An 11,538-nucleotide genomic window follows, 5' to 3' on the forward strand; every position below is an offset into this window, starting at 1 on the left:
TGCTTGACCCTTCGCCATCTGGGAAACAAAACACGAGGGAAAGGGAATCAGGCTTAATATTGTAACGCAACCTCTAAGTTAGAAAATAGCGGAGGGGGAGGAGAGAATTCTTGTTATAAGCAGCCCCCATCTGAAGTAAACCCCACAAAACTGTCTTCGCTATTTCCACTCCACTTTAAATTCAGATTCTCAGCAATTCTCGCTTCAACAGTCAGTTGCAGCTAACTGGTCTGCCTGTATGTCCTTTTGATGAGGGATAGAGGCAGAAAACTGTTCACCTTTAGCCCTAAACGCTTACCTATAGCCTGCATAGTTTCAGTAAGGATTAAATATGTGATGGTTGCTACATTCTTAAGGGGTCTCATAACTGCCTGTAAATCTCACTGGTAGTTAATATGGAAATGAATGATAACCACCAGAGAAATCTTGTTAATGTAGAAATTCGAAGAAGACATTTATGATCTAATAACTCCCTGCACGTCCCCTCCCCGTTGAGCGCTAAGCACATAGCCAACAGCTTCATACAGCAAAAGTGCAGCTCTTTCTGCCCATAGGTCCTATCTCTGTGCTACTTAAACTTACCAAGTTGCACGTACAACATCTCAAGAATTCTTTCTTGACTATCGCTTAATGATCCCACATTTTTGGTGGCCCATACGGGGACAATGGAGTGAATCCAAGAGTGTCAATATAACTTAGTAAATCTTCTTTACCCCCAGTGTTTTTTTCTTACTTGTTCTTTTTCAGAGATATCCTGGATAGTATGACCCTTTGGAATGTGTCTTGATCAAGTGCTCAGGACGGGACCTCTTGCATATGGCTACACTACAGGGAGGGATGGACTCTTGCTGCCTGGCTGGACACTATTACCTCGGCCCTAAAGGCATTGGGCTCAGAAATCAGACTCTCCTATTTTTCCTGTTCTTTTAATGTATATATTCTTGTCAGGCACGGGGTGGCCACATATGTCTTTAGGACAGCTGCCAATCTCAAGACTCCCATGTAAGGTTTCCCCCTAAATAACCAGGCGTGATCCCTTGATGAGCATGAAATTCAAGATATATCTGACTATGTGCTTCCCAAAAGGGACTGGTCAGAGTTATTACCTAGTTGGAGCACTCACCCAACAGAGGACTGCTCCCATGGGACTGGATCACGGCTAAAGCTCACAACGAAGTTGCCTGGGGGCACCTGACTGGCTCATTTGGTAGAGCATGTGGCTCTTGATTTCAAGGTTGTGAGTTCAAGCCCCACATTGGGCAAGGAGCCTACTTTTACAAAGAGGAGAAGAAGAAGAAGAAGGAGAAGGGAAGGAAGGAAGGAAGGAAGGAAGGAAGGAAGGAAGAAAGAAAGAAAGAAAGAAAGAAAGAAAGAAAGAAAGAAAGAAAGAAAGAAAAAGAAAGTTGCCCAAAAGAAAGAAAGAAAAAGAAAGTTGCCCAGATTAGGTAGGGGTTCCATACTTTCGTTTTTTCATATCTATCATTTTGTCCTTACGCATGGGCTGTTCTAAGTCCTGCTTTCAGATTGAAAGTACTTCTACTCACAGGCCTGTACCTCTGAAACCAGTAATACGTTATATGTTAATTAATCAAATTTATTTTTTTCAAGATTTTATATATTTATTTGTCAGAGAGAGAGAGAGAGCACAAGCAGGGGGAGTGGCAGGCAGAGGGAGAAGCAAGCTCCCTGCTGAGCAAGGAGCCCAATGCGGGAATTGATCCCTGGGTCCTGGGATTATGACCTGAGCCGAAGGCAGACGCTTAATCGGCTGAGCCACCCAGGCATCCCAATTAGTTGAATTTAAATTTAAAAATGTTTTTAAAAAATACTTGCCTCTTCATAACAAAGGCCAGGACCTCTCCCCCAGCCACAGATGCTAGGTCTAGAGGCTTGCAAAGGGCACTACTACTGGTTGTCAAATATATTGGCTCCCCCAAAATGGAAAGAGGCAGCCCCAATCTTTGCATTGTTTCAGTCCATTCACTAGCACCCACTGTAGTCTGCAATGGGGAAGCAAAGGGAGGGTGACATCCCTTCTCGGGTAGTACAAAGGTCAAGAACGGTCAAGAAAGAGGGACTTCTCTCCCCACTCTGAACACCAGGAACCTTCGGCAATATTCCTGACAGGGCACCATTTGGAAGCCGAGGGAGATTTTGGTAATGGACTCCTAGTTAATGTAGTTTCCTCATTTGTTTTGTAGGAATTGACCATGGGTTCAACTTCCTGAATCCCAAAGGATTCCCCTATGGGCTGTCTCCTAACACACTGGAGTCAATTTGGACAACAGGATTGAAAGAAGCACCTGATCTTCTTCTATGAGAATGCCTGGCCTCAGTATTCTCTGGAGAATGATGAAAAATGGCCCATTTATGGGTCCTTAAACTTCAATACTATTTATCAATTAGACCTTTTTTGTAGGTGTCAGGGAAGTTGGACCGAAATCCCATTGGACCGAAATCCCATATGGTCAGGCCTTTATGGCCCTGTACCAAAATCCTGATCTATTCCATACACCTTTAGAGGGCCTGAGGACACCTCTCTCCTCACCCTCTCTCCCTCAATCCACCATCAGCTCAGCTGCTTTGGGCCCTCCTACTTCTGTTAATCCGCCATCTGACTGTGTTCTGTCATGTTCTCCATGTGCTCCCCTTTGTCTCTCCTGTAAACAGGTTGTTGCCAAGATTATGTGCATGCCTCCCTCTTTTTCCTGAGTTACTTGTCTCTTGTTCGTTTGCTTTATCTTCTGTGTGTAGAAATATATCTTGAGACCTCTGGGTGAATGTTGCCTGACCCTTGCTGCGTGGTGGGGGAGGGGAGGCTTTCTCCCTCATTCACTTCTGGGTTAATGGCTATGATAATTGGAGCCGATTGTCTTTGGTTAGTCTACCTCGGGATGGGGACCTTGAGGAATATTCCCAAGCAGCTGCCAAAACTCCTTTTGTTTCGAAGAAGTTCCGTCTTCTCCGACCCAACATGGGCTGCCTATTTTCACTTTTTATTGGTGGAAAGAAAACGTGTGTCTGTCCATGTGTCTGAACTGTTGAACTCTAGGACCCTGAGTCCTCTTCCTCTGCTTTCTGGGCTTTCCTCCCCTTCAGCCAGGATGACCACACCTCACCTCCTCTGTCTCAACCTCCCCCTCCTCCCACCTCTGCGGCACAGGGGCACGGCTTACGTAACTGACCCGTGGAGCCTCCGCTGTGGCTCCGGCGCCGCCAGCGCCTCCGGATCCTCCCACCCTTGCTATCCAGGAGTGAAGAGCACCCCTCCCTGGACTTACACTGCCCATTTCAGATTTACTCACAGGTGCCCCAGCTACAAATTGACAGGGAATTTCAAGTTGAAAAAAGGGAAAAGCCACAGCGACTTTTTAAACAAATTGACCGAATTTTAGGTTGACTCGTGTGCAACATATTCAGTATTTAAGCTAATGTAACTTTGTTAGTTTAATTAAGGTAGCCACGTCTCTAGAGTTATCAGCATTAAATATAAAATTTTTATTCTACTAATGATTGCTAATGGTCAAATAAGCTCGTGTTATTTCTGTTGCAATTTGTCCCCAAAAGGTGGGTTAGAACGACAGTTAATTTTGTCTCATGAAGTTCTCATGGGTAATTGTTAAAATAGCTTTCAAAATCTTTCCACCTGAAATTTTGAATTTTGCCAAGTTAAACGATAAATTGCATTGAATTCATTGGATATCTAAATCTTTTCCAAATAAGGTAAAATACTAAAGCCTTGATTACTGAACATAGGTTTACGTGCTTTGGCTTCTTATCACAAAGAAACTGAGGATAACTGGGTCTCTTGGTAAACGTGCTTTATGTTTCATTGAAAGAGTGTACTGTGGGAAAACATGTTTTTAGAAATTATGAAATGTATTGATGGATTTCAGATCTAAAGAATTTTGTGTAACAGACAGTTCACAGTTGGTTGCCACTTAATTTTCACTGGAGACTAAGATTTCTAAGAGTTAAAATTCTGCTAAATGTAATTAGGACTGTAAAACAACTCTGTATGTGGGAAAATAGGAAATATGTGAGAAAGATACAAGGAATGGAAATACATTTTATTGAGGGAAAAAGAAGGTAATTTTATCCTAAAATGAAGTAGTTGTTTAGAGACAAAAGGCTTAGGATAAAATCTGAATGAAAAGGAGAGTTGTAGACAGTTTGTAAAGGGAGATCTCCGGAAAAGAATTTTTTTTTTTTTTTTACTTTTATCCATGCCCCTTTTTTATTTCTAATATTGTCATTTTACATGTTTTCTTGCAACCAGTTAATAATTCCATGTAGCATTTCTTAAAGTAACGCAAAATATTGCTTCAAATTTCTAATGTGCTTTAGATATGCTTGGTTGAGCAGCAAACAGTCCATCTTGTCTTTGGATTTTATAATCTACTGTCTTTACAGGAAGAACTAGCTGCAATACAGCAGTGCATCCAGTCCATCACTTCGTGATTACTATATAATCCTCAGTTTGCTTAAGTATGCGTCTTTTGTCATTGAGAATGAGTGTTTTCTAGAATAAAAAGGAAGCCATATGTTTATCAAAAAGCATCAGTGCTGGAAGCTGCCAGAGTGAGATGAGAAAGAAAACCCAAGGTTATACATTGGCCTCTGAATAATCTCGTAATCTGGTGACTGGGTCCATTTTTGCAGTTCTGTGAAGGTCGTCCTTTGTCTCTCTCTTCTGAGTTTTTATTGTTGTGGAAGGGGTAGAGATTTCGGAGCCAGACCAATCCAAGTTTTATTCCCACCTTCACCGCTACATGTCACATATGGCATCAGGCAGTTTGCATAACCCGCGCCTCAGTTTCTTCACTTAGGCAATGGACACACTACCGCTGTCCCAGCTCAGCTGGTGGATGGACAGATGGTATGAAGTGTGGAGCCTCTGCTACGAGGTTATTCCTGACAGCGTCCTGCCACACTGTTGATCGCGGCCTCCGTTCCTGTCCCACCTGTACCTGGATGATGATTTCTACGATGGCAACGAGGTATAGCGCAAGGTTTGTCTCAAGAAGCTTACAATCATCACTCAACCAGAAATCCTCTTATATAACCTTTTCTTCCTTGGGAAAGAGTTTTACGTGTGGTCAGGACTAAGCTTGAAATGAATGGATTTTAAAAGTACAGTGGTATACGATTGAAATTCTTTTCTCTCTGTCAAAAAGATAAAGTTTTGGGGCGCCTGGGTGGCACAGCTGTTAAGCGTCTGCCTTCAGCTCAGGGCGTGATCCCGGTGTTATGAGATCGAGCCCCACATCAGGCTCCTCCGCTGGGAGCCTGCTTCTTCCTCTCCCACTCCCCCTGCTTGTGTTCCCTCTCTCGCTGGTTGTCTCTATCTCTGTCAAATAAATAAAATCTTAAAAAAAAAAAAAAAAGATAAAGTTTTCTTGGATTGTTGGTCTGCTCTTGATAAGAAAATGTAAACAAAGTTTTTTCCTCTTTTCTTTCTCTCAGCCCAAAAAACCAAAGCTTCTATGTTTTGTCTTTGATTACTTAAGAAAGTTAAAAGGTCTCAATATTAAAGGTCTCAGTAAAGGTTTGCTAACAACTATATAGCTTCCTGTAGAAACCCTTATTGCAGCCTTGGTTAAATGTAAATATTAAATTTACTTAGGATCTGTAATCCTAAAAAGGGTTTGTGCTTTAAAACTTTCTAAGGTTTTTAACAGACTTCCTGAGATTTATTTATTTATTTTTTAAAGATTTTATTTATTTGAGAGAAAGAGCACAGGAGCCAGGGGAGGGGCAAAGGTGTGTGTGTGGGGGGGGAAGCAGACTCCCCGCTGAGCAGGGATCCCGATGCGGGACTCGATCCCAGGACCCCAAGATCATGACCTGAGCCATAGGAAGATGCTTAACCAGCTGAGCCGCCCAGGTGCCCAACTTCCTGAGATTTAAATGGTAAATGAAGTTTTTGACAAATTAGTCTTGTTTATTTGTTACGTTACCCCGGAAGCACTGTCAGACTAAAAATGATAAGCCATAGGTTATGTTGTTTGGGTAAATGCTATAACCGTTCTAGAAATTATATGAAATTCCTTTAAGTTTTTTTTTTTTTTTTTAAGATTTTATTTACTTGAGAGTGACAGAGAGAGCATGAGGTGGGAGGAAAGGGAGAAGGAGAAGCAGACTCCCACTGAGCAGGGATCCCAGGACCCTGAGATCATTACCTGAGCTGAAGGCAGACCCTTAACCACCCAGGCGCACCAAAATTCCTTAAGTTTTAATATGTTTTGGTATAAAGTCGTTGCTTGACGTTCTAATTATTAAAGTGTTATGTGTCACAGAAATAACTGATTTCCTTGTCAATTGCATTATAATGAATTCTCATATCAGATCTTTAACTTTGTCTAATTTTGAGTTTTTTGTCATTTATAGTTCTTGTTCTGATGCTCTTACAGAATGAGTTTTGTCTTCAAGGAGATTCATAAAAAGGACTTTTAACAAATACAGATTTTTGATATCTTTCAAATCATAAAATTGAACTGGGTAAGAATTTCCAGGACTAAGAGGAAAGCTGCATTCAAACAGAACAAAAATTAATATAGGACTGAATGAATTGAGGAAGATGATTACAGTTTTTGTTGACTCTTATTTGAAACATTGCTGGTTCTCTAATGTTTGCTCTTCCAGACTGATGAAGTTTTCTCTTAAAATATCCATGACTTACAGGAATATGATAAAATATTCTTTTATGAACAAATTGAAGCAATTTTTCTCGCTACCCAAACCTTCCAGAAATCAGAAACTCTTAATAAGTTTTCTCTCTTCCATGGCAATTACAGTCATTTGCATAACTTCAATAAGAATCTGTTCTCCTTTTAACAGGACACCATTGAAAACATTGGTTATATTACCAAGGCTTGGACTGAAGTGTCATATTTGAGAGAGGCATGCATAAAGTCAACTTTATGGAGCCAACAGAGCCCTTTGGAAATGTTGGCTTGATACCTTGTTCACAGAGTTCCTAGCAGCCTTAACAGGTGACTAAAGAATGTCAATTCCTGGGGTGTCTGGGTGGCTCAGTCAGTCAAGCATCTGCCTTTGGCTCAGGTCCTGATCTCAGGGTCCTGGGATCAAGACCTGCATCAGGGGGCTCCTGGGTGGCACAGCGGTTAGGCGTCTGCCTTCGGCTCAGGGCGTGATCCCGGCGTTGTGGGATCGAGCCCCACATCAGGCTCTTCCGCTATGAGCCTGCTTCTTCCTCTCCCACTCCCTCTGCTTGTGTTCCCTCTCTCGCTGGCTGTCTCTATCTCTGTCAAATAAATAAATAAAATCTTTAAAAAAAAAAAAAAAAAGACCTGCATCAGGCTCTCTGCTCAGCGGGGAGTCTGCTTCTCCCTCTCACTCTTCCTCTGTGCTCTCTCTCGCTCTCTCAAATAAATAAAATCTTAAACACACACACATACACACAGGAATGTCACTTCCTGGCAAGTGCAGGAAGCTCAGGATATTTGGGGGACCTCGAGAAGAGGAATATACCCAAATCTGTAGGTATTGCAGACAAGTCTGATGACAACAGTTTGGCTTGGCTCTGGTCTCCAGAGGCTATTAAAATTTCAATCTAGAAATTCCTTATGAAAAGTTCCAGCAAAGCAAATAAAAAAAAAACTGACATGTTTAATCACTATTCTTGCTGAGCTTATGTAAATACTGAGGCCAAGTTTATTAAAACTGGGCTGGTTTTACAACCAAATTAGTCTTGATTTGGCTATCTCTGGAAATAAGGGTGAATATAGAGAGAAAAAAATGTGTTTCAATAACTCCTCCTTTTGGATGTTAGATTCTAGTTTTGATTGTCTCCAAATATTTGTTATTTGCCTAAGCTAGACAACTTGAGGTAAACTTCAGAGAGATGGCCATAATAGCTCATATATAGACAGTCTTCCTGCTTATTACTCTGTGGGGCTAATAGAAGGGACCCCACGAGCATATGATTATTTAAACATCTGGACAATGGGATGGACTCCCCACCAATTGTGTAACTCAACTGTCACCTTGATCTATTCTATGTAGCTGGGATAACAAAATCACTCCTTAGAAGTCAAAGTGTACCCCACTCCGTGGGGTTAACTATGATCCTGTGGAGATAAGGGATGGCCCCACTTTCCCTATAATTGGATTGGAGAATGCACTGGGGATGCCCTTATCTCCCAGGACAAGTCATCTCCCACTTGCTAACGATTCCTTGTAATTAGGATATTGGTAAGGCTAGACATCTGGCAAAGAAGACTTCTTAATGGTTTTATCCCTTAGCCATATATGTCCTGGAGCCACCTCTGTAGATGTAAAAGTACAAGTAGAGGCTTTATCCAAGCATACAGTGGCCACCTTTAACCAAACCCAACATGAAGTCACTCAATACCAGCACAGGTAGGATATTTCTACTACTAAAGAGAACGTTTCTCTGCCTGTGGTAAATGTTACATGGGACTCTCCAGGCCATAAGAAGCCTTTCTCTTATCCTCTAACTATCAAAAAAAAAATTTTTTAAAGATTTTTTATTTATTTATTTGAGAGAGAGCGAGAGCAAGAGGGAGAAGCAGACTGCCTGCTAAGCAGAGAGCCCAACACAGGGCTTGACCCCAAGACCCTGAGATCATAAACTGAGCCCAAGGCAGATGCTTAACTGACTGAGTCACCCAGGCGCCCCTCAAACTGTCAAAATTTTAACTGAATATGCCAACCCACAGATAGGCTCGTGACAACAAATTCCCTGAGTATGTAGTCCTTCCTATCAAGACACCCAGGAAAGATTATATCAAGTATGGGATGGATATATATGGCTTACTCCCACAATAGGACAACTTAGCCAAAGGCCGTTTTATACTGGGAACAGAAAAACCATACCCTTGATTCATGGTCCAATAGTACTTGCCCAATGGGATGGCTCACCCACAGAAGCCTGTGACCTTACCATTATCCTACAGGCAACCCATTGGTTTGCTACTGACTAGACAAGGTGACCAGATGTCAGATGGCTAGCACCTAATGGACCATAATGGTTATGTGGGCCAAATCTGTGGCCATGGCTTCCACCAGGCTGGGTTGGAAGATGTACTCTAGGTTATGCCTGGATTCATGGCCATAGCACTAAGACTAGCACCAGTCCAGCTAATCTTCCATATCTAAAACAATGATGGACAAGATCCGTGTTCCATGGGTATGACATCTGCCATCTGTTTTTCTTCCATCAGTAGTTTTAGAAGATGTTATATGGCACATGGAGGCCCTTGATAAGTACACAATTAAGGCCTTAAATGACTCTCAAGATAACGCTACATTATGAAACACTAAACTCTAATGTGTAAAGCAGTTCTACGAAATAGAATGACATTAGATATCTTAACAGCAGCACAAAGAGGAACATGTGCCATTATTAAAGTGGAATGTTGTGTCTGCATTCCAGATTGTAACAAAAATATAACAGGATTACTTACTGATATAAATAACCAAATCTGTGCTCTTAAAGACCCTGCATTGCCTTAAAGGCTTTAATGATTGGTTAAATTCCTGGTCAGGAGGTTGGACTGTGGTTCACCCTAAAGGGTCTTCTTATCACATTTCTCATTTTTATTATAACATGAATCCTAATATGTTGTCTCTTTTGCTTTGTTCTTCTCTATTGTTGAGATACATGCAAGCAGTTAGACTCCTTTGCCCAGCCGATAGATGACCCTTACTACTCAAAACAAATTCACCTCAATGTCCCCTCTGGACTCTACAGCAGTGGCCTTCCAAAATAGTTACTTGTAGGGACAGATTGTGACCAATTTTGGCCCATAGATGGGGACATCCCCATACCCCTGTCAGCTTGAAGAAGTTACAGAAGATGAGCCCTTTGCTTTTCAACAACCTTAAAGATTTAAGGACTGAAGATTGGTCAGGGGGAAATGATGAGGGATAGAAGCAGAAACATGTTCACCTTTAGCCCAAAAGTTTCACCTATGACCTGCATCGTTTTCGTAAGGATCAAATGTATGCTGTCGCTACACTCTTAAAAGGTCTCATCACCGCCTGTAAATTTCCCTGACAGTTAATATTGAACTGAAGGAAAATCACCAGAGAAATCGCGCAAAGGTGGTTTTACAAGTAGAAATTCAAAGACGATACTTATGATCTAATACTCCCCGCATGTCCTCTCCCCCTTGAGCACTAAGCATATAACTGCCAGCTTCACGTGGCAAAAGTGCAGCTCTTTCTGCCCACGGGTCATACCCCTGGGCTACTTACCAAAACCTACTCAGTTGCACCATACAATGTCTCAAGAATTCTTTCTCAGGGCGCCTGGCTGGCTCAGCTGGTAGAGCGTGTGACTCTTCATCTCAGGGCTGTGAGTTCAAGCCCCATGTTGGGCATGGAGACTACTTAAAAAAAAAACTTTTTTTCTTTCTTGACATCTTCTCTTCCCTGTGGCCAGAGCCACCACTCAGAGGCCTACGAGAGCCGAAAGCCTACTTGCTAAAGCTGAGCTCTTCACGTGGTTTGCAAGGCCCAGCAGGAGCTGCAGCTTGCCTTCTCCAGTCTCATCTCTCACCATGGCCACAAACAGCCCAGTGCTCAGGCTCTTCTAATTCACTACAGTTCCCCTCCCCACCGGTGAGGAATCCTCTCCGGAATGCCTCCTCTCACACTTGCTGGCCCCTCAAGCCAATTTTTTTTTTTTTCTGGTAAAGATTTCCCTTACAACCCTGCCAGCCCTGCTCAAAAAAGTGTGCCTCTTGTGCATGACACATTTCCGGTCCTTACTGCTATGTTGTATAGCAGCCACCTTTGCCATTAGTGGTTTCCATGTTTGTTTTTCCTACGAGACTGGGCTCTTTGATGGAAGGAGTTGTGTTTTATATTGTTCTCTTCACCTAGGCACATGTTAGGCACAGACTTAATGTCTGATGAGTGAGTGAACGAAAGATGAAGGAGGGAACGAAGAAGCAACAACGAGAAGAAAGGAAGGGACACTCCTGTGTCTGAGGAGAGCCTGTTGTTTCCACAGTGGCTTCTCAAACTGGCTCTCCTTCAAAGGAAGAGGCCTATTGAAGAATAGGTTGGGTTACAGAAAGTCCCACTCTGGAGCTGAAGGAGAGAGAAGAGAGGGATCTCTAGGTGGAGGAAAAGATTTCAGATGCTCTTTTAATCACATGGATAAAGAATTAGATGAACCAGTCTTCAAAGAAATCCATCTCCCTTTCGGTGCTGACTGGGGATAAGGAGGGAAGATCTGTCCACGTCACCGGAAAGACTATGTTCCATAGAGGCTGAGCAAGCGATAGCTTATGTGAGGTGAACTGTGGGTCCCCACACTCCTCCTGCCACAAATAACTCACCAGCTCGCCACAGAATGCTTGTCTTTGCCTATTGGCCAGACTGGCCGCCGTTTTTGGAGTTAGGCAACAGAGAGACATGGTCGTATTTCTAAGGCTGTTGCTTCAGTGCACGTTCCTTGAGGGTACTAGAAGGACACTGGATGTCTAAAAAAAAAAAATCAAATAGACTTGACTTCTATCATTAGAACCTTCTGAGTATTGT

This window comes from Ailuropoda melanoleuca, chromosome 2 (genome assembly GCF_002007445.2).
Source record: "Ailuropoda melanoleuca isolate Jingjing chromosome 2, ASM200744v2, whole genome shotgun sequence".
NCBI classification, from domain to species: domain Eukaryota; kingdom Metazoa; phylum Chordata; class Mammalia; order Carnivora; family Ursidae; genus Ailuropoda; species Ailuropoda melanoleuca.